Here is a 21,557-nt window from a genome sequence, read left to right as displayed (position 1 = left end):
TTTCCAACCCTTCTCCCCTCTCAAGAGAATGGGAGGTGGTGCTAAAAGCTCGTAACTTCTATTCATGGCTTGGTTTTTCTGGTGACCAATCCCCATCCAGGAGCCCACCAAGAGCACCTCACTAGAACAAAACATGTTCCTATTACCCAGGAAATTCCAAAGGACTTAAAAATTCTGTATCATATGTTGCTATTATTCAGGAAATTACAAAGGTTTTAGGAGCTGTGTGTCAGGAACATGGAGCAGAGATCAATATTTATCAATGTATTTTCTGTTATTTCACGTCTACTTATGGAAAAAAAAACAGTCAGCTATTTCCTTAATGTAACTCAGCCTTCATTCCCTTACATAAGACAGAAATGATGCCTCTTTGTGGGATAAGTTAGTCCAAGGTGTTGAGGGTATCAGTGACATCATTTCTCAGGGCACAGGCAGAATCATGATTTATAAAAAATGAAGAAAAAGGTCTACTTAGTTTGTAAAAATGTATCTATTAACCTTCTACAATAGGGAAGGAAGACAAAATCATTGTGTGTTTCTACCTTGAGTGGTTTGGGTCACAGATTTGCCCCCAGCATGTGTTTCTCACTTCTATTAGTCTGTGTAGACTGGAACTGCATAATGGTGTCTTCTCACTCCAGTGCACCTCAGATGATCCAAAGGCAGTTCTAGAGGATAATTCCAGGTTAGGGCTGCTTCTGGGTTCCCTGCTCCCCTGCTGGCTCTTCTGAGGAGGCCCTGAAGGCACCAGCACCTGACTGCTTTTGACCTATTACTTCGGTCTCTCTGGATGTTCCAGAAACTGAGATGTCAAGTTATACCAAAGAGAAAAAGAGTTTACTCCTTAACTAAATCGAGAGAGAGAGAGACAGACAGACAGACACACACACACACACACACACACACACACAGAAAGGGGGTGGGGAGAGAGAGAGAGAACCCTAAAATAAAATTTAAATCTGCAGAATTAGAAAAGCTGGCCCTAAAGCACACAGTAAATTCACGGCACTCCAGCTGAAGGCAGACCATATATGTCTCCAGGAGGAACTCATGCTGCACATCAGCTCAGTCTCTGGCAGCGGCAAATCCACACCTGCTGGAAGAACAGGGAACCCAAATTAAGGAGCACAGCCTTCTCTCTCTCAGAGCATAAGGAAGAGCTTGAGAAGAATACAAAATATCTGCCAACCGCACATTTGCATCATAATTCTTCAAAATCAACTAGAGAAGCAAACAGAAATGTTTCAGCATCTGGAAGAAAAAGGGAAATACGTTATTTGCATGAATATACAAACCCTGTAGTAAATTCTTTGTTCAGGTCTCTATGGAGAACTACTAAGCAAATAGAAGGAAGCAAAATAGGAAATGAAATGCCTCGATTGCACCCTTTCTTTAAAGAATGTTTTAATTCCTCAGATATTAAGCAAAACTTCAGAAGGCTTCTGAAAGAAACAACATGGTAGCCCCTGAAGTTGTCTTCTTGGGAACCCAGAAGCTGACTGAACTCACTGATATTGGTCTACCAGGAGCTGGCAGGGTTGTCCTTACAGGCATGGCCTCTCACAGTTGGGAGATTACCTACTCTAATCAGTGTTTTTAGGGTCTTTTTGAGACTCAGCCATTCCTTACTCTTTAAGAGATATTTTTAAAACTATAGTTCCTTGAGGGTAATAGCTCAGTCTTATTTGTTTTCTAGAAGTGCCACTAAATAGCTGTGTGATTTGACACAAATCATAGTATTGCTCTTGCTTCCAGTTTCCTCACCTATAAAATTGCAATAATTATACATATTAGAAGAGATAAAATGAGAATACATGCAATCTAGCATGTTACAGAATCTATTAGAGTACCTGGAATAGGCAGATACTTAGGAAATGTTTTGTAAAGGAGTAAGAAAGCCTAAATATTTAAAAGAGACCTTCATTTCCCAAGTGAAGAATAACTGTGATCTACCCGTACAAAGAGCTGATGGGAATGCTATTTTAAAATGAAATCAATGATATCTTGAAAACAAAATCTAGAACAAATTCTTCCATAGGCAAATAATGCATTTTAATATTTGTGAAAAACAGACACCAAGTTTTGCTACTTCTGTTTCCAGGATTTAGTAAAAATGGCAGTTATGTAATTTATCTTTTAAGCTGGAGGCCAGTCTGGCCATTCCCTCCTTCCACGCTCTCACTCCAAGATACTAAAGCTCTAAGACTCAGAAAACCAGCACTGGTTGCTTTTTTGGCATCACTATTCAATGATGATTATGCAGTTTATATTTAGTTTTTATTGTTACTTTAAAATCTGACTTACAGAACATAAAAATATTGAATGAAATGCATTTTCAGTGAATTTTTGAACTCTTGAGAAACTTTTATAATAAAATTAACAAGGTCTATTGGACAGAAAGTTGGCACCAAGTGAAATTTAACTGAAAATGCATTTGTGTTATTGTTTGGGCTTATTTTTAGAAAAATGGGGCCACTAATGTTGGCTTCCACCCCACAAAATCAGTGTTTCCATTTCCTGTGACTCATTCAGTGGTGCTAAGAGTTGCCATTTGCAGAACAAACATCATACACCAGACTTGATGTAATTTATCTCATTTGATCCTCATCACAAACTTAGGAATACTTCTTATTATTTCCATTTGACAGATGAAATCATGTCTCATAACTTGTGGCTTCTAGGATCAGTTCAGGTAGAAAAGTAGAGAGTATCATAATTACATTGGGCAGGATTAGTATAAACTTGTTAATATTAGACACTGTCTTACTTTTCTTCTTAAGTAAAAATTATAGACTGTTTCCCTGAGAGGAAAGTTTGATAAGGAGTAGATAAAAAAAATTAAAGTTTGGGACTTCTTCCATCCATAAAGGATTAACTGATATGGTGGGGTTTGTCCTTCTACCTCAAGAACTAGACAACCAAACAAAAAAACAGAAAATAACTGCTTTCAGGTATTGAACAACAGGCAATGTGATTCTGACAGAAAGAAAGTAAATGAGATGAGCCTTATAATTATTCTATTTAGGAGGCACTTTTGATATGTAGTGCAAGGAGGGAGATCCAAACAAAGCCCAAAGTTCATACTGAGTTGAGGAGACAGACATCAGAATTCAGGCAGCTAAAAACTGAGAAGAATATCAGAGAGGAGAAAGATGCAGAGACAGAGAGGGAATGACAGAGTGGGAAGGAGAGAGAGCTCTGGAAATCTTTAGCAGATCTTCTGGAATCTTTGGCTAAGTATCACCCTGTGCATGTGGAACTTGAAGCTCTGTGAGGCTGGGAGAGAAGGTAAGAGAGAGAATAACTTTCAGAGTTCATGTAGGATCCGTAATACACAGGCAGCATGTAGAGTGTTCAAAGAGATGTTGCCTCAGTAAATGGGCTAAACTTACCTAGACTAAAGGTTGTTCTAGACCTGTCCTAACCAAGCTTAAAAGCAAGTGTTCAAAGAACCAAACTGATCTGAGGTAAATTAACTGCATACCAGAAAAAATCCAACAATAGAAAATTTGCAATATCCAGCATTCACTCAAAAATTACCACAAAGCAAAAAAATAGGAAAATATGATTCATATCCAGAAGGAAAAAGAATCAACAGACCCAAAAATGGCAGAGATAATGTTATTAACAAAGGTCTTAAAATAGCTATTATAATATGTTCTATATGCTCAAGGTGTAGGAAAAAAATGAACATATTAAGATGAAAAATGGAAGATAGATATAAAAAAGAACTAAATAGAACTTTCAGATGTGAAAAACACAATATCTAAATTGAGAAAAACCACAGGATGGGATTAAGAGCCAATTAGACATTGCAAAAATAAAGATCAATGAATTTGAATACATAGCAATAGAAACTATTTAAAATTAAGCACAAATAGATTAAAAAAATAGGGAAAAATGAACAGAGCATTAGTGACCCTTTGGGACTAAGAAGATTAACATGTAAAACTTGAGTTCCAGGAAGGGTAGGGGTGAATTTGATAAATAAGATACAAAGGGAATTTATTGGCTTGTAAGACTAAGTGATGGACCTTTAGGCCTGCTACACTGAAGTGCTCAAAAGATGTCAGGAATATGCCTGTTTCTTCTTTCATTTTGACGTTCTCCTGAGTTTTGGCTTCGTTCTGTATGAAGGCTCTCTCCACGAAACAGAACATGGCCTCTAGCAATCCTGTATTTATTCCCTTTTATGTACACATCCCAGTAGAGAAGGACTGCCCCTTCCCAGTGTGCATGAGTCAGAAATCCAGGGAAGGACTCTGATTGGCCCAAGGTGAGTCAAGTACTCACTTGGACCAAGTCTTGTTGCCAGAAGAGTGAATAATCCTAACTGGTGTAACCTGGGTCAGGTGTCCATACTGTGCAGACTCTTATTTGATAGCCTGTAGGACCACAGGGAATGGGGCTAGGAAATTTCTCCAAAGGGTATAAGGATGCTAGGTTAATAGAAATAACAGGTGTTCATAATACCACCCGTTAGATTCAGCTCCTCCAAGAAGGATTTTTTTATTCACACTGTTTCTCTCTTAAATACCCCGGCACTGCATTTGGTAATGCATTTCTGCTTTGTGCCGTTACACATATCATTGTGTTGAATCTGTTATTGAGCTCTTATAAACTTGTCCCTGCAGCTAGATACTAAGTGCCTAGAGAGCAGAGACCATGTCTCATATATTTTAATCTCTCCCAATGGCTGGCAGAGCGTCTCTCAAATGGTAGCAGAATAAATGTTTGTTTTGGTGAATTTGTTGCAGGGACTAGTCAAATGCTCCCATTAAGCTGAGGAGAAGTTAGATTGAGTAAATACCCTTAGTCTATGTCATCATGAAAGAATCAAGTGTTCATTAAAAGCTAATTGGTAAGCAATTTGCAAAGGAAAACCTGGTTTCTTTCTTTTATTCTCTCTTGTCAGGATCACCAAAGCTGTGATGAAAATGCCAGAAGCAAAGAGGTAGAATTTTACATTTACATTTGACATTTCTTGTTGCCCAGAATCTTTGGGCTCTGACAGAGCATGTGGATGCCTATATAATGGGATTTGATGGAGACTTAAAATCTCTCTTGCCCTAATATATCCTTCCTGGTGTCTTGAAAATTCCTCAATTCAAAGTCAAGTATTTTGAATTAGGATATTGTGTTTCCTCCAGACCCCTTTAAAATGCAACACCCAAGAAGGGAGAATATTATTATCCATTAGTATCTTTGCCTAAGTTTGTTCCTCCAAAGTAGTTTTAGAGGGAAGAGCCCTGAAGGAAGGAGTGAAGGACAGGGAATATTCTGGAAAAGATGGGGATGAGAGCATGTGGATGTTGGGCTACTTTTGGGGGATGGCAGAACCCCAGTGCTTCAGGTGCTCTGAAGAGCTAGGAAAAAAATGTGTGTTTTAGACACCAACGGACATATATTTAAAAGGTAACCGGGAAAGTGCTCCTGTTACCACTCTTGGGTAGACAAAGACCCTTTCCCTCTAAGTACAGCTATACTGGGGAAAACAAAGCCAAAACAAAGCAAACACAAAAGCACGGGGACAAATGTGGGCTTGGTGACCTTATTCTAAGACAATTACCATTGGGTCACAGGCGGCTCTGCATGCCCCCCACATCCCTGGCTTCAACCTGTCTTGGATATTAAGGCCTGAGCCCTCATCTTCCTACTTGTTTCTATCAACCTTCAATCCCAAGGCTACAGGGGTAGCCTTACAGGCTGGAGGCTGAGTTTCAGTTTTATGGGCCATGATACCATATTTGTTCACTCCCCTCTATTTAGAGAAAGAGAGTAGGAACAAAACACTACCCTATCAATTCTAAGATCCACTTCAGTTTCAGAGATTTTAAGCTGGAAAACAAACAAACAAACAAAAACAAACAAAACCCTGCATCTTCGAGTTGAGAAAATAGAGTAATAAGTAAGAGTAGGGGGAAGTGGGCTGGTGGCCCTTACGGGGTAGATAAAATCTTTTGGAACTGAGAGCTCTCTCACATCATCACAGATAAGTCAGGCACACAGCAGCTCCCCTACCTCTCAGGTGTAACAGGCAGTTCACTCACAGAGGGTACTAGAAACAAAGCACTCAGTACATACTGTGCTCAGTCACACTGGGTTTCTGCAACCCAGAGGCTCACCCTTTCCAGGCCCAGTGCAGAGTCTCCAAATCAAACTTGCATTCGCAAACCTCAAAGCTGGGCCCTACCACCATTTAAAGACAGGCAATACCTCCCTGACATGGCGATTAGATGAACCTACCAAGAGGAGAGGAAATGAGGCACCTCTGGCAGCATCTCCATTTTTCTGGGCTGGCTTCCTGAGTCGCTGAATGGTCAGTCAGTGTTACTAAACGACCTCATTCCATCGTAATCATCTGTTCGGCGACATTGCATACTGAGTTCCTCATGATTTCTACAGTGTCTTTTGCCCTCATTTGTAAATAGCTTTCAGAAACCAGAAATGAAATTGCATTTACTTTTCCTTTCCCTCCATCTCCAGTCTGAGTCAACTTCACTTGGAATCAGCTGCGCCTTCTGGCCCTTTAAAGAATCATTATTTTCATGGAGGAGAAAAATGATCACTGCAGGATGCTGTGGAATGTCAAGGCGACTGGGTGGGAAGGCAAGAGTGAGGCCACTCTCCCCACCTTCCTCAATGAACTCATTTCCGCCATTCCTTTTAGTTATAAAAATGTGCACCAGCTCGGCGGTTACTTTAGATTAAAATGCTTATGTATAATTTTCTTGCACATATTTTAATCTGGTTAGTACTGGGCCTAGAGAAGGACCCATCCCTTTCCCTACTCTGTAATAGCTTACTCTCTAAATTGTTTCCTCCCTTGAATGTCTCAGATGCTCATATTGGCCTTGCACGATTACAGCTCAGAACAGAGGGAAGGAAATCACAAAGGTAACATTGGCTATCTACACTGCAGTTTTGTTTTGCTTTGTTTTTTAATAGAAATAACAAGCAAATAGGCTGTTCTTTGTTAATGTCTCTAACAGGTTAAAAGTGCCGAAGCTTCTGCTTTTTCTTAAACTCATAGGAAATGTAATCTAAGCCATGAGGGAGGAGGCATCACTGGGGTGTGAACGACCTAGGAGAGACAGACCAGTAAGCAGCAGTATTTCAACAGAAGCCATGCAAAGCCAACAAAAGGGCTTTCTCTAATGTGGATCTCAGATCTCAGCAGATCTCAGGTCCTCTTAAATGGAAGGGTTAGCCAAAGTTTCTAAGCAAAAGGCACCTTGGGAATATCTGTACAATCTCTGTTTCAGATATTTGACCCCCAAGGCTCTTGTTTACTGAATTTGTTGAAACAGGGCTGACCTGGCATAGAAAAACAGCAGTTGCCTCTGCTCTTGTTTCCTACCAGAACACCATGACCCTTGTGCTCTTGTACCTCCCCAGGTTCTCAGCATCTTTCTGTCTCTTCGTCCTGTGCCTACTTTTACTCAGAGCCCACATCCTCACCTTGCCTCTGCCCTTCACACATCTATCCAGATGGACGCTCTGATGGATGCCCCATTCTTTCAGTAATCTCTGAGGATCGGTTATATTAGCTCAGAGAAGGAGGCAATGCCATTATGGAATTTGGGGAAGCTCTTAAGGATTTGTAGGCTTGTGTGTGGGAAGAATGCGGTGTGGGGTGACCCGATCTGGTGGGATAATTCACCCACGGCAGAACAAAGAAGATAGAAGTTTATTGACTACACTGTGAGGGACAGTGGGCGGGACAGCAAAGGAGAGACTGTCTGCCTGGAAACAGTGGTGGGGGGCTGTAGTTAAGTAGGGGAGGTGAGGGGGGCTGGGGACGTATGAAATTTTCCTTTTTTGGTTCCTGTGCTAGGTTGTAAGGAGCCCATTGGTCAGTTAGGGCTTATGGATATTTTGAGGTGGGTCATCTAATGAGCTTGTTTGCATTCAGCCAGGTGGTCACTATGGTCCCTTTTACCTTAGTCAGTTTTCCATTGCCCAAGTTTGTTGCCTAAAAGCAGCTTCTACATGCAGAACTAAATTGCTTCTGAACTGCTAACTGGCTGTATAAGTCTGAATAAGTGAATTAACTTATCTGAACCTCAGTTTATTCATCCTCATAATGGGGTTATTAATTTACATTTCATAGAGATGTTATAGTGATTAAGGAGGGCACATATTGCATGGAGCACTGGGTGTTATACACAAACAATGAATCATGGAACACTACATCAAAAACTAATGATATACTGTACTGGTGACTAACATAACATAATAAAAAAATCAAATTAGGTAATTTTTGCAAATTTCCTAGTTTTAGAGCTTGGTACAAAGTTATCTACTACACATTAACGTTAGAAGCATGCTGTTTATCTGGCTTTCTAACTTATAACAGTCATGTTTGACTACAAAATTATTTTGAATGCTGTTACGGGTCTGAAAATGCTTTTAAAGTAATAAAATATCATAAAACTATAAAATATGAAATCCTTGGATTAAAATAAGATTGAATTATTGTTATTGTATCATTAATTATCAAGACAAAAACCTAGCAGTCATGTTTGAATACTTTCCATATTTCACCCCCAGCATCCAATCCATCAGTGAGTCCCATTGACTGTATTTTAAAATATATCCCCTATATGTTGACATTTTTTTTTATCTCCACTGTGGTTACCCCTGTCTAAGCCACCCCCAAAACCCTTTATGGGTCTCCCTAGTACTTTGTTTTTTTTTTTTTTTTTTAATTTTTTTATTGTTATGTTAATCACCATATATTACATCATTAGTTTTTGGTGCAGTGTTCCATGATTCATTGTTTGTTCATAACACCCAGTGCTCCATGCAGAACGTGCCCTCCTCAATGCCCATCACCAGGCTAACCCATCCCCCTACCCCCCTCCCCTCTAGAACCCTCAGTTTGTTTTTCAGAGTCCATCATCTCTCATGGTTCGTCTGGGTCTCCCTAGTACTTTGGACCAGCACTGCTATGCAGACACTATTTGAGGAGGGCACTTTTTTTCTTTTTTTACATACAAATAACTGCTTTCTTTACCAATTTACCCTCGCTAAAAGAGAGAAGGCTTCTTATCTGTCTTGCTCATAACCATAACTCCAGACTAAGAACAGAACTAAGCACACAGAGGACATCAACAAAGATTTCATGAATGAATTATACTCATTAATATTTTCTAACAATCCCATGGGGCAGGCATTATTAGTGCATTTTACAAATAAGAAGTCTAACTATCTTTATTTAAGTAATTAGCATTTCCACAAAACACTGGGGGTTGGTTGGATTCAGCATGTTTTGGAAGGATTTTGTGGAAGCTGATCCGCACTAAAAAAAGACAATAAATCAAACAAATAGTGCTTTATTCTGAACTCTAGGACAACTTGGCCATTCCCAAACTTCCTTGTTTCACATTTCATTGAAAATGTATACTGGATCTTTTTCTGAATATTTTTTTCTAACTTTTCCACTACTGAATTTCAGTGAGTGATGGCTGAAATTTTTATTTTCTATGGATATTATACTGAATAATTAATTAAATTATTTATTTTCAAAGTTCTAAAAACCAGTATATTTATTTTCCACTCACTGTGTGTTGGTATTCTGAAGATAAATACAAATAGGTTCTGTTGTTATGCAATTTTAAATGAAAAGATTTGTTATATTAGCCTTTAACCATGACTGACATCTTATTATACGAGCAGTTCTTATTTCCATCATCAGTGTTCTAACAGCAGTAACAATTTTCATTTATACCTACTTTACATTAGCATTGGAGACATGGTATTTATCATATCAGAGTGTATATTTAGAAAACAATAGGCCTTACCGCAGGGTGTTGCTACTAGATGGCAGATTTTGTAAACATTGTAAAATCTTAGAAAATCAAATATTTGTGTCTAGGCTCTTCAATTATTGTTTTCAGTCTCATCCAAATGATCTGCATAAATGAACATTAGGACACATGAATCAAAATTAATGCAACGTTAACTCGGCCGAGGCAGAGTAGGATTGAGTTGAATAGCTGATGCAGGGGATTAATGGAAATGTGTGAGAATTCAGCCCCACACAATGAAACTATTCCCTACTCTCACCCTCATCCCCCAGATGTTTAAAATGATAGCTCAATGTTTTCATCTCTCTTGTGTGGAAGTGGGACTGGTGACACTAAAGCCTATCAACCCTGAATTGTTGGGCAAATGTGAAATTCAGCTAAGGCTCATTGGGTCAGATTCCAAAAACTGAGATGATCATTGATGCCCTTGAAGAGACGCTCACAGTGACATGGAATAAACTCAGTTTCCTAGTAGACACCATTTACAGGGCAGTAGAGAAGTGCCGATGTGTGAAAGGGATCCTTACCTTTGAATATACACCATTATCCCTTGCCCCTCCCCACCCACCCGAGCAAGAAGTTAGTGGTATGCCTTTGCTAATATCCACATCTATAGTTTTCTGGGTTGATAGAACACAGATATTTGTTTCATCCTAAAGGCTGTGAATGTGAGAGCATTAGCTGTTTTATGTTTTTAAGTTTATACAATGAGCATAAATTATATTTACATATAATTGACAAGCAAAACAATCTAATCTTTAAAATTAAAAAAAAATAGTATTTGTAGACTTCTGGGAAGATTGCAGAGTAGGAGGATCCTAAGCATACCTCATCTCAAGGACACACCAAGATAACAGCCGCATCAGTACAAAGAACTCAGAAAATGACCCCAAAACTAGCAGAACGGACTTTCCACAGTTAATTGTAGAAAGGAAGCCACATAGAAAAGGGTAGAAGAGGCAGATACACAGTCAGGAACCAAACTCCTGGCAAGAATAACCACAAAGCACAGAGACCCAGGGACACTACAAGCAAGAGGATCAGACTGCAGGCCAGGCACCCCAGGCATGGGGGACCTGGTGGGAAGATGAATTTCCATAACATTTGGTCTTGAAAACCAGGGGGGCTTAACTTCTCAGAGTTGCTGCAATCAGTAGGGCTTAACTCCAGTTACTTTACTCCAGTTACTTTAAAAATCAGTGGGCTTAAGAGGGTGATGATAGGAAACTGAGTCCCTGACCTAAAAGAGCCAGCAAAACAAGTAAACCAGCTGAGATATGGCACAGAAGCAGCAGTTTGAAAAGTGCCTGGGCTATACTTATTTCAAACCTAAGGACACATGTAAATTAAAAGTGAAGGGATAGAAAAACATTTGCATGCAAATGGCAGTGGAAAGAAAGCAGGCATAGCAATACTTATTATATTAGTCAAAGTAGATGTTAAAACAAAGACTGTTAATAAGAGACAAAGAAGGACACCACATAGTAATAAAAGGAACAATCCTACAAGAGGATATAAAAATTATAAATATTTATACACCAAACATGGGAGCACCTAAATACATAAAGCAACTATTAACAGTCTAAAGGAGGACATTGACAATAATACAATAATAGTGGGGGACTTTAGCACCCCACTTACATCGATGGATAGGTAATCCAGACAGTAAATCAATAAGGAATCAGTGGTTTTGCATGACACATTGGACCAGATGGACCTAACAGATATATCCAGAACATTCCATCCTTAAACAATAGAATATACATGCTTTTCAAGTGCACATGGAACATTCTCCAGAATAGAGCACATGTTATATCACAAAATAAGTCTCAATGAATTAAAAAAGATTGACATCATATCATGCATCTTTTCCAACCATAACAATATGAAACTAGAAATCAATTACAAGAAAAAGTCTGGGAAAAACACAAACATATGGAGGTTAAATAACAGGCTACTAAACAATGAATGGTTCAACCATGAAACCAAAGAAGAAATCAAAAAGTACATGGAGACAAATGAAAATGAAAACACAATGATCAAAAATCTTTGGGATACAGCAATAGTTGTTCTAACAGGGAATATTAGAGCAATACAGGTCTACCTCAAGAAACAAGAAAAGTCTCAAGCAAACAACCTAAACTTATACCTAAAGGAGTTAAAGAAGAAGAAGGAAAAAAGCTCAAATCCAGTAGGAGGAAGGAAATAATAAAGAGTAGAAGAGGAATAAATGAAATAGAAAGAAACAAAAACCCCAAAACAACAGAACAGATCAATGAAATCAGGAACTGGTTCTTTGAAAACATAAATAAAATTGATAAACCTTTAGCCAGACTCATCAAGAAGGAAAGAGAGAAGACTCAAATGAATAAAATTATAAATGAAGGGAGAGAATAACAACTGACACCAGAGAAATACAGAGGATTATAAGAGAATATTACAAAAAATTATATGTCAAAAAATTGGAAAACCTAGAAGAAATTGATAAATTCTTAGAAACATGTAACCTTCCAAAATGGAATCAAGAAGAAATGAATTAGCAATGTTTCAAAATTTGAAATTTATTAGCAATGAAATTGAATCAGTAATACAAATACTCCCAACAAACAAAAATCCAGGTGAATTCCACCAAACATTTAAAGAGTTAATACCTATTCTTCACAAACTATTCCAAAAAACAGAAGAGGAAAGAAAGCTTCCAAATTCACTCTATGAGGCCAGAATTACCCTGATAGCAAAACTGGATAACGAGACTATTAAAAAAGAAAACTACAGGTCAATATTTCTGGCAAACATAGATACAAAACTCCTCAACAAAAATATTAGCAAACTAAATCCAACAATACATTTAAAAAAATCATTCACCACAATCAAGTGGGATTTATTCCAGGGATGCAAGGATGGTTCAGTAGTCACAAATCAAGCAACTTAATACATCATAGTGACAAGAGAAAGGATAAAAACCATATGATCAACCTAATAGATGCAGAAAAAGCATTTGACAAAGTACAACATTCATTCGTGATAAAAACTCTTGACAAAGTAGGTTTAGAAGGAACATGGCTCATCATAACGAAGGCCATATATTAAAAACTCACAGCTAACGTCATACTCAATGGTGAAAAGCTGAGAGCTTTTCCTTTAAGATCAGGAACAAGACAAGGATGTTCACTCTCACCACTTTTATTCAACACAGTGCTGGAAGTCTTAGCCACAGCAATCAGACAAGGAAAAGAAATAAAATGCACCGAAACTGGTAAAGAAATAAAAAAGTTTCACTATTTGTAGATGGCATGATACTATGTAGAAAACTGTAGACTCCAACAAAACACTGCTAAAACTGATTATGAATTCAGTAAAGTTGCAGGATACAAAATTAATATACAGAAATCTGTTGCATTTCTATGCATTAATAATGAAATAGCAGAAAGAGAAATTAATAAAACAATCCCATTACAACTTCACCAAAAATAATTAGGAATTTTTAACTCCTTTACCAAGGAGGTGAAAGACCAGTACTCCAAAAACTAAAAACCACTGATGAAAGAAATTGAAGATGACACAGCAAATGGAAAGACATCCCATGCCATGGACTAGAAGAACCAATATTGTTAAAATGTCCATACTCCCTAAAGCAATCTACAGATTTAACACAATCCCTATCAAAACACTAATGACATTTTTCACTAAACTGAAACAAATAATCCTAAAATTTGTGTGGAACCACAAAGGACCCTGAATAGCCAGAGCAATCTTGAGAAAGAACAAAACTGAGGTGTCATAATCCCAGATGTGAAGATATACTACAAAGCTGTAGTAATACAAACAGTATGGTATGGGCCAAAAATAGACACATAGATCAAAGGAACAGAATAGAGAGCCCAGAAATAAACCCAACCTTATACGGTCAATTAATCTATGACAAAGGAGGCAAAAATATACAGTGGAAACAGTCTCTTCAACAAATGGTGCTGGGAGAACTGGAGAGCTACATGCAAAAGAATGAAACTGGACCACTTTCTTATAACATAAACAAAAATAAACTCAAAATGGTTTAAAGACCTAAGTGTGAGAACCAATACTATAAAATTCCTGGAAGAAAACATAGGCAGTAATTTCTTTGATAATCAGTTATAGAAGTATTTTTCTAGATATGTCTCCTTTGGCAGGGAAACAAAAGCAAAATTAAACTATTGGGATTACATCAAAATAAAAAGCTTTTGCAGAGCAAAGGAAACCAACAACAAGACTAGAAGGTAACCTACTGAATGGGAGAAAATATTTGCAAATGGTAAAACCAATAAGGGGTTAATATCCAAAAAATATAAAGAAACCTATACAACTCAATACCAAAAAATCAAATAATCTAATTAAAAATTTAGAAGAGGATCTGAACAGACATTTTTTTTTTTAAGATTTTATTTATTTATTTGAGAGAAAGAGAGAGTGCACAAGTCGGAGGGAGGGGCAGAGGCAAAGGGAAAAGCAGACTCCCCACTGAGCAGGGAGCCTGACATGGGCCTTGATCCCAGGACCCTGGCATCATGACCTGAGCTGAAGGTAGCTGCTTAATCAACTGAGGCAGGCATCCCAAGCAGACATTTTTCTAAAGAAGATACACAAATGGTCAACTGACACATGAAAAGATGCTCACCATCACTAATCATTAGGGAAATGCAAATTAAATCTATAATGTGATATCACCTTATATCTGTCAGAATGGCTAAAATATTAAAGACAGGAAATAACAAGTGTTGACAAGGATGTGGAGAATAAGGAATCCCTCATTCACTGTTTGTGGAAATACAATTTAGTATGGTCACTGTAGAAACAGTATAGAGGATACTTAAAAAAATTAAAAATAGAACTACCATATGATCCAATAATTCTACTACTGGGTATATACTCAAAGAAAATGAAAGCACTATCAAAACAATTTGAAAAGATACATGGTTATTACAGCATTATCTACAATAGTCAAGATATGGAAGCAACTCAAGTGTCCATCAATAGATGAACGGCTAAAGAAGAAGTGTTACACATGCACACACACAGACACACACACACACTGGAATATTAGTTAAAAAAAAAAAAAGAGAATGAACTCTTGCCATTTGCCACAACATGGATAGACCCAGAGAGTGTAATACTAAGTGAAGTAATCTGACAGAGAAAGACAAATGACATATGATTTCACTCATCTGTAAAATTTAAGACACAAAGCAAAATAAAAAAGGAGACAAACGAAAAAACAGGCTCTTAAATACAAACAACAAACTGGTGGTCCCTAGAGGGGAGGTAGATGGGTAAAATAAATAAAGGGCATTAAGAGTACACTTAACTTGTGAAATATATAGAATTGTTGAATCATTGTATTGTACACCTGAAACTAATATAACACTGTATGTTAATTATACTTCATTTAAAAAATAGCATTTGTATTTCTCGGCCATAAATTATTTCAATAAATCAGTTTTCATTGAGAATCCCAGAAGCACAGTGATTAACAGAAGTAACAATATAAACTCTCAATTTTTAAAAAAAAGATTTTATTTATTTGATAGAGAGCGAGAGAGCACAAGCAGTAGAGGCGGGAAAAAACAGGCTCCCTGCCGAGCAGAGAGTCCGACGTTGGGCTCGATCCCAGGACCCTGGGATCATGACCTGAGCTGAAGGCAGATGCTTAACCGACTGAGCTACCCAGACACCCAAACTCTCAATTTTTTATAATCTAAATATACATTATAAATTTTAAGCTATCTTTTTTAATGTTTAAAATTAAAGTATAATTTACCTACAGTGAAATATGCTGATATAAGAATGTGATTTTATCCACTGGAAAAATGTACATGCTCATGTAACTTACATGTCTGTCAAGATACAGAGTATTTCCAGCTTCCTAAGACCTTTGTGCTCCTTCCCAGATAATCACAAACACCCCACCAAGCAACAATCTATCCGATTTCTATCCCCATATGGATTAGTTTTGCCTGCTCTGAAACTTCATATAGATGGACTCACACAGAGTATGTATCTTTGTGAGTTTGGCTTCTTACATTCAGCATAATGTTTTTGAAATTTACCTACATTCTTGGGTGTAGTTTATTTTTATTGCTGAGTAGTATCCCATTGTGTGAATATACCACAATTTATCCCATTACCTTGTCTTTTAAAGACAAATTCACTAATATTTTTCAGCAAAATCCTTAGATTTTCACTCTACTCACAAGTGGAATCCTAAATAATTAAAAGTATTTTTTACCTTAATTAACCTGAAAATTACTTGTAAGTTTCACCTCATTCTGCAAATGTGTTTGTAGCCAATCATCATAGCATTTCAAAGTTCGGAGTTGCCTTATAGATTATAATGTTGAATCCTTTTTTTTTTTTTTAAGATAAAAACTGATGCTTAGAAAGGCTCGCTTAGTGACAGAAGTAAAAATACAAATCAGGGGGTGCCTGTTTGGTTCAGTTAGCTAAGTCTCTGCCTTCAGTTCAGATCAAGATCCCAGGGCCTTGGGATTGAGCCCTGTGCTGTGTTCCCTACTCAGTGGGGAGCATGCTTCTCCCTCTCCCTCTGCCCTTTCCCCTTGCTCATGCTCTCTCTCCCTCTCTCTCTCTCAAATAAATAAAATCCTTAAAAAAAATACAAATCAGATTTCCTTCATTTTACTCTCTCTCCTATATTATAAACTATAAATTTATATTATTTTACACTCAGTGGATAGAATTAATGAATTTATTTCAAAGGTAAATGGAAAAAGTGATTGTGTTATATGTGCCTAATATAATTTTGTTGTATAGAAAGCTCACTGAACAAATCTAAAATCTGATACTATTTTTTCTTTTTTTTTAAGGATTTATTTATTTATTTTAGAGAGAGAGAGAGAGAGTGCCAGTGAGGGGGGCAGGGGCAGAGAGAGAGAGAATCTCAAGCAGACTCCCTGCTGAGCATACAGCCTGTGGGGTTCAATCCCACAACCCATGAGATTATGACCTGAGCTGAAACCAAGTGTTGGACACTTAACTGACTGAGCCACCCAGGTGCCCTAAGATTTTTTTTTAAGTAATCTCTAGATTACATGGGGCTTGAATTTACAACCCCGAGATCAAGAGCCACATGTTCTACTGACTGAGCCAGCCAGACATCTCTGATACCATTTTCAAGTGTGTATTTTCACACAATATTTCAGGACTATATCCTGGAATTTTGAAAAATAAAATTGAAGTATATACTACAAAATTCAGGCAACATACTGTGTATGTACCGGGTTTTTCTTTGATCACAGCAGCTGAGTGTGTTATTAGCATAAGCACAATCAAAGACAGGCTGCCAAAATATCTGGTCCTCTTTCAATAGTTCCTATTAGTATTTGCTCTGGGGGGAAAAAACTATTTCAGAAAGTCTATGATACAATGAGATTGGAAGGTGTATGAATCGAATACAACTTATTCTTCTTGTGCTGGTTCCAGAAAAATGTCACTTACTTTGTGGAGGTCATCTTTGAAGGAGGTCAGTGACATGCTGATCATAGCTCTGATTTCTATCATTTGCTTATTTCCATGGTGTAAATGCTTGAATGTTGGCCAATTTCCAGCTACCAACGTGATGTCAGCTGGTTTGTAAAATCCCTGATAATTTAACAATCAGCTTTCATGAGACTCTCAGCACACCACTTGCTGGACTATGCAAAGTGGTTAGCTATTTTTCAGCTTTCAACCTCTAGGAGGGTAAATTAAAAATGAAAAAAAAGGAAGGAAGGGAAGGAAGAAGGGAGGGATGGCAGATGGCAGGCAGGAAAGAAGAAAGGAAGGAAAATTAAAGGAAAGTAAAAAGAAAAGAAAAGAAATACACCTTCGTGGAAGCTAATTAGATTAACTCAAAGTGTGACCAAGGAAGCCATTTTTAGAAATCAGTTAAGCATTAAACAAGGAGATTTTCCCCACAACTTTAGCTGGGAAGATGCAAATAGCTGGAGACTAAAATAACTAGGGTTGGAAGATCATCTTCAAAGATGACTTTTCACCTACATTCTAGCCCCTTGGCTAGGATGGCTGAAGATGGGCTTAACAGGGATGCTGAGACTGTCAACCAGCTACATGTTACTTCTTGATGTGGTATCAGCTTCTCGTGGCATGGCAACTGGAATCCTAGAAGAAATATTTTGAAAGGGACCCTCATAAGAGCAAGTGTTCCAAGATGACCAAGCAGAATTGGAATCCCCATTATGACTGAGCTTTATAAATCACATAGATAACTTCCACCTTTCTCCATTCGTCAAAGTAATCACAGGCTCAGATTCTACGGGGATATAAATTCACCATTTATAGTGAGTAGGAGTATCAAAGAATTTATAACCATTTTATAAAAATCTATGATCAGTGAACATATAAATAGTGTGTCAGAATTAGATGGACTATCACTTGTTTAGAGCAAGTTTAAGGGGGAAAACCGTTGAAATATATTGGCTTTTGCATGCTTGAGTAGACTAGTCTGAATGGGAATAATAAGACATTCCACACACAGAGAAGTGCCTAAAGTAAAGCTCCTGCTGTCAAGAAGGAAGGTGGTAAATGAAGAGAGTCACAAGGTAGCTGGAGAAGAAATGGGGCTACATGGTCTGAGGAAGATCACTCAAGAGTTATGAACTGGGAACAAGTTTTATATATTGAATAACAAGGAATGCCAAGGATTGCCATCAGCCACCAAAAGCTAGGAAGAGGCAAGGAAGGAGCCTCCCCTAGAGCCTTTATAAAGAGCATGGCCCTGCTGACCCTTTGATTTTGGGCTTCTTAGTCTCCAGAACAATGTTCTGTTTTAAACCACCCAGTTTGTGGTCATTTGTTATGGCAGGCCTAGGAAACAAATATAGTTTTTAATCAGTCCAATGTAATGACAAGGGTCCTCATAAGTGGAAGAGGGAGGCAGAAGAAAGAATCAGAGCGATGGTAGCATAAAAAGGACTCAACTTGACATTGCTAGCTTTGAGATTGGAGGATGGGGTCATGAGCCAACAAATACATATGGCCTCTAGAAGCTGGAAAAGGCAAGTAAATAAATGATTCTTAGAGACTCCAGAGGGAACACTGCCCTGCTGACACCTTGGTTTTAGCCTAGTGAGATCCAGTTCAGACTTCTGACCTCCAGAACTGGATAATGGATGTATTGGTTTAATTCATTCAATTTATGGTAATTTGTTACAGCCACAATAAGTAACTACTACAAGGCTAGTTGATTCTTTGGCTCTAAGGAGATGACATACTAACCAGGCTGGTTTTGGTGGGAAGAAGGTTGGCAACATAAGCCCCTGGGGAGTAGGGCCAGGGTGGGTGGAGGGTGGTCAGGTGGACACTACTTTTTGGTCAGAATCCAAGGAAGCAAAGAGAAGTGGTGAGTCAAGTCCTGTTATGTACCAAGTTATGTCTCCCCAAAATTCATATGTTGAAGTACTAACCCCCAGTACTTCCAACTGCAATAATATTTAGAGAGAGGACCTTTAAAGAGGAAACTAAGATAAAATGAGGTTACATGGTAGAACCTAATGCAATATGACCAGTATCATTTTAAGAAGAGAAAATTAAGACATTAACACACACAGAGAGAAGGACATGTGAAGATACGAGAGAAGGCAGTTATCTGTAAAGAAAGAGACCTCAGAAGAAACCAACCCCCCTGACACCTTGAACTTGGATACCAAGCCTCCAGGCTTGTGAGAAAATAAATTTCTATTGTTTAAGCCACCTAGTCTGTGGTACTTTTTTATGGAAGCTCTAATAAGCTAAAATATGCCCCTCATCCTTTACTTCTCTCTTTTTTTAGATTAGGGCACTATGACTCAGAAAAATAAAAGTCATTTCTAGAACTATTGGGGCTGTAGTCTGCAGTACTTGACGGTGACACAGGGAACTAATGAACACTCTGGGGCTCTCCATGCAGTTTTAGGTGAGGGTTTGTGGTGTGGCTGCCTGTTTTTTAAACTCTTCACATCTGAACATTTAGAACTCAGTGTGTATATGTCATTTCTTTCTGGATGAATAAAGGCCAAATTGTAAAAACAAAACAAAACAAAATGAAAATGGTCAAGTGATCAAAAATTTGAAGCTGAAAAAGAAAATATTCATTAGACACAAGTCAGGTGTGATTTTCTTCAAGATTGCATTTTATAGTAGATTCTTCTGGAAAAAATATACTTCTCATATACATTGCTAAACTGTTTTTAAAAATCTCTTTTCCTAAGGATGGTGAGATATGGGAAGATGGGCCTATCAATAGTGAAATATGTCTATATGATATAATTCATTGTAACTCAACATAATTGCTTTGTGTAGTTAACTTGATAGTTACTATAAAGTTACTTGATAGTTACCATCATTCACGAGAAACTTGAACAGTGGGCTCAACTGGAAACCACTTCCCTACACCGTTCTGTCATCCTGATACACGGCAGGGCATAGATATATTTACATATTTAATCCAATTGCAAATAGAAATTAATAATAGATATTAACAAATAAATTATTCCATTGCAAATTAATGGAGATTGAGTTTTTTTCTTCTTAATATATTCAAATCAAATACGCTCAGCCTTAGCTCTCCTAGGGAGGGAATATGGGTTGCTTCCATTCTGGGTGTAAGAGAGTAATCTAAGCTGACTGTAAATTATTTAAGTTCATCACTTTGCTCTAATACATGCTAAGTAGCTCTTTAAATCATTAATGAGGGCATCAGATCCTGCGATTGAGGCAGCAAATTAAAAAAAAAATCTATGCTGCCTTTAATTACTTTTAAAAGAAAAAAATCAGAGCCTGATTTTATTAAAATCAGATCATAGGTACTTAATAACCTACAGAAAAAAAAAAGTTGAGTTTCATACTATGCAAATTTCCAAAACTTTAACTCATAATATATAGGCTCATGTACTGCCTATGGTGTCTCTTTTGTTCCTGTAACTTTTTCTACATTATTTCTGTTAGTCCTAATAACAGTGTTGGAGGTAGGCATTGTTATCCCTCCTTTACAGATGAGGAAACTCATTCAGGGATTTAAATAACTTACTCAACTTATATATCTCTGAACTGAGATTCATTCTGTGGTCTATTTGATGCCAGAGCCCATGCACTTTCTACTATATCATAATGGATTTTATTTCATGGTTTACCAAGTGCTTTCAGAAATATTATTTTATCTGAGGCTCCAAAAGTCCTATGAGATAATTCCCTATTCTGTGGTTGAGAAAACAGCATTGTAGCATCTGATCCCAAATAATACAGCTAGAAATGGTCTTCGAGTGCTTTCTTCTCTACCCCAAGCCATGCACACATGTGTGGGTACACATTCCACACATATGTAGAGGAGGGAAAAAAAGCTTTCCTTCTATCCTTTTAGATACTTGGCTGTGGCTCCAGTTACAAAAGAGACTAATAAGAAATAAATAAACAGAAACGTATTAGCATGTATACCTCATGTATGTGCAGAAGAAGCTCAGAGATGGTAAACTCAAAAATGTGGCTAGAACTTGAGCTTAAATACCATCTTCAGCTAAAACAAAGGAAAAAGGGTGTGACAGAGGCAAGTTTGGGGAGGTGACTAAGAAAAGTAGCTAAACGGGCGCCTGGGTGGCTCAGTCGTTAAGCGTCTGCCTTCGGCTCAGGTCATGATCCCAGGGTCCTGGGATCGAGTCCCACATCGCGCTACCCGCTCGGCGGGAGGCCCGCTTCTCCCTCTCCCACTCCCCCTGCTTGTGT

At 37.8% G+C, this 21,557-nt stretch overlaps 1 long non-coding RNA gene across 1 annotated transcript; it reads right to left on the bottom strand.

The window, feature by feature from the left end:
• Positions 1 to 563: 563 nt before the first annotated feature.
• On the bottom strand, positions 564 to 17,946 carry LOC113920997. The gene is made up of 4 exons (XR_003519466.1): positions 17,844 to 17,946; positions 17,301 to 17,444; positions 9,807 to 9,917; positions 564 to 1,251 (listed from the first exon to the last, which is right to left on the bottom strand). It is a non-coding gene; the product is annotated as an uncharacterized LOC113920997 (long non-coding RNA).
• Positions 17,947 to 21,557: the final 3,611 nt, after the last annotated feature.

The sequence above is a fragment of the Zalophus californianus genome, chromosome 3 (assembly GCF_009762305.2).
Source record: "Zalophus californianus isolate mZalCal1 chromosome 3, mZalCal1.pri.v2, whole genome shotgun sequence".
NCBI lineage: Eukaryota > Metazoa > Chordata > Mammalia > Carnivora > Otariidae > Zalophus > Zalophus californianus.
This window is presented reverse-complemented; position numbering and strand designations above follow the sequence as displayed.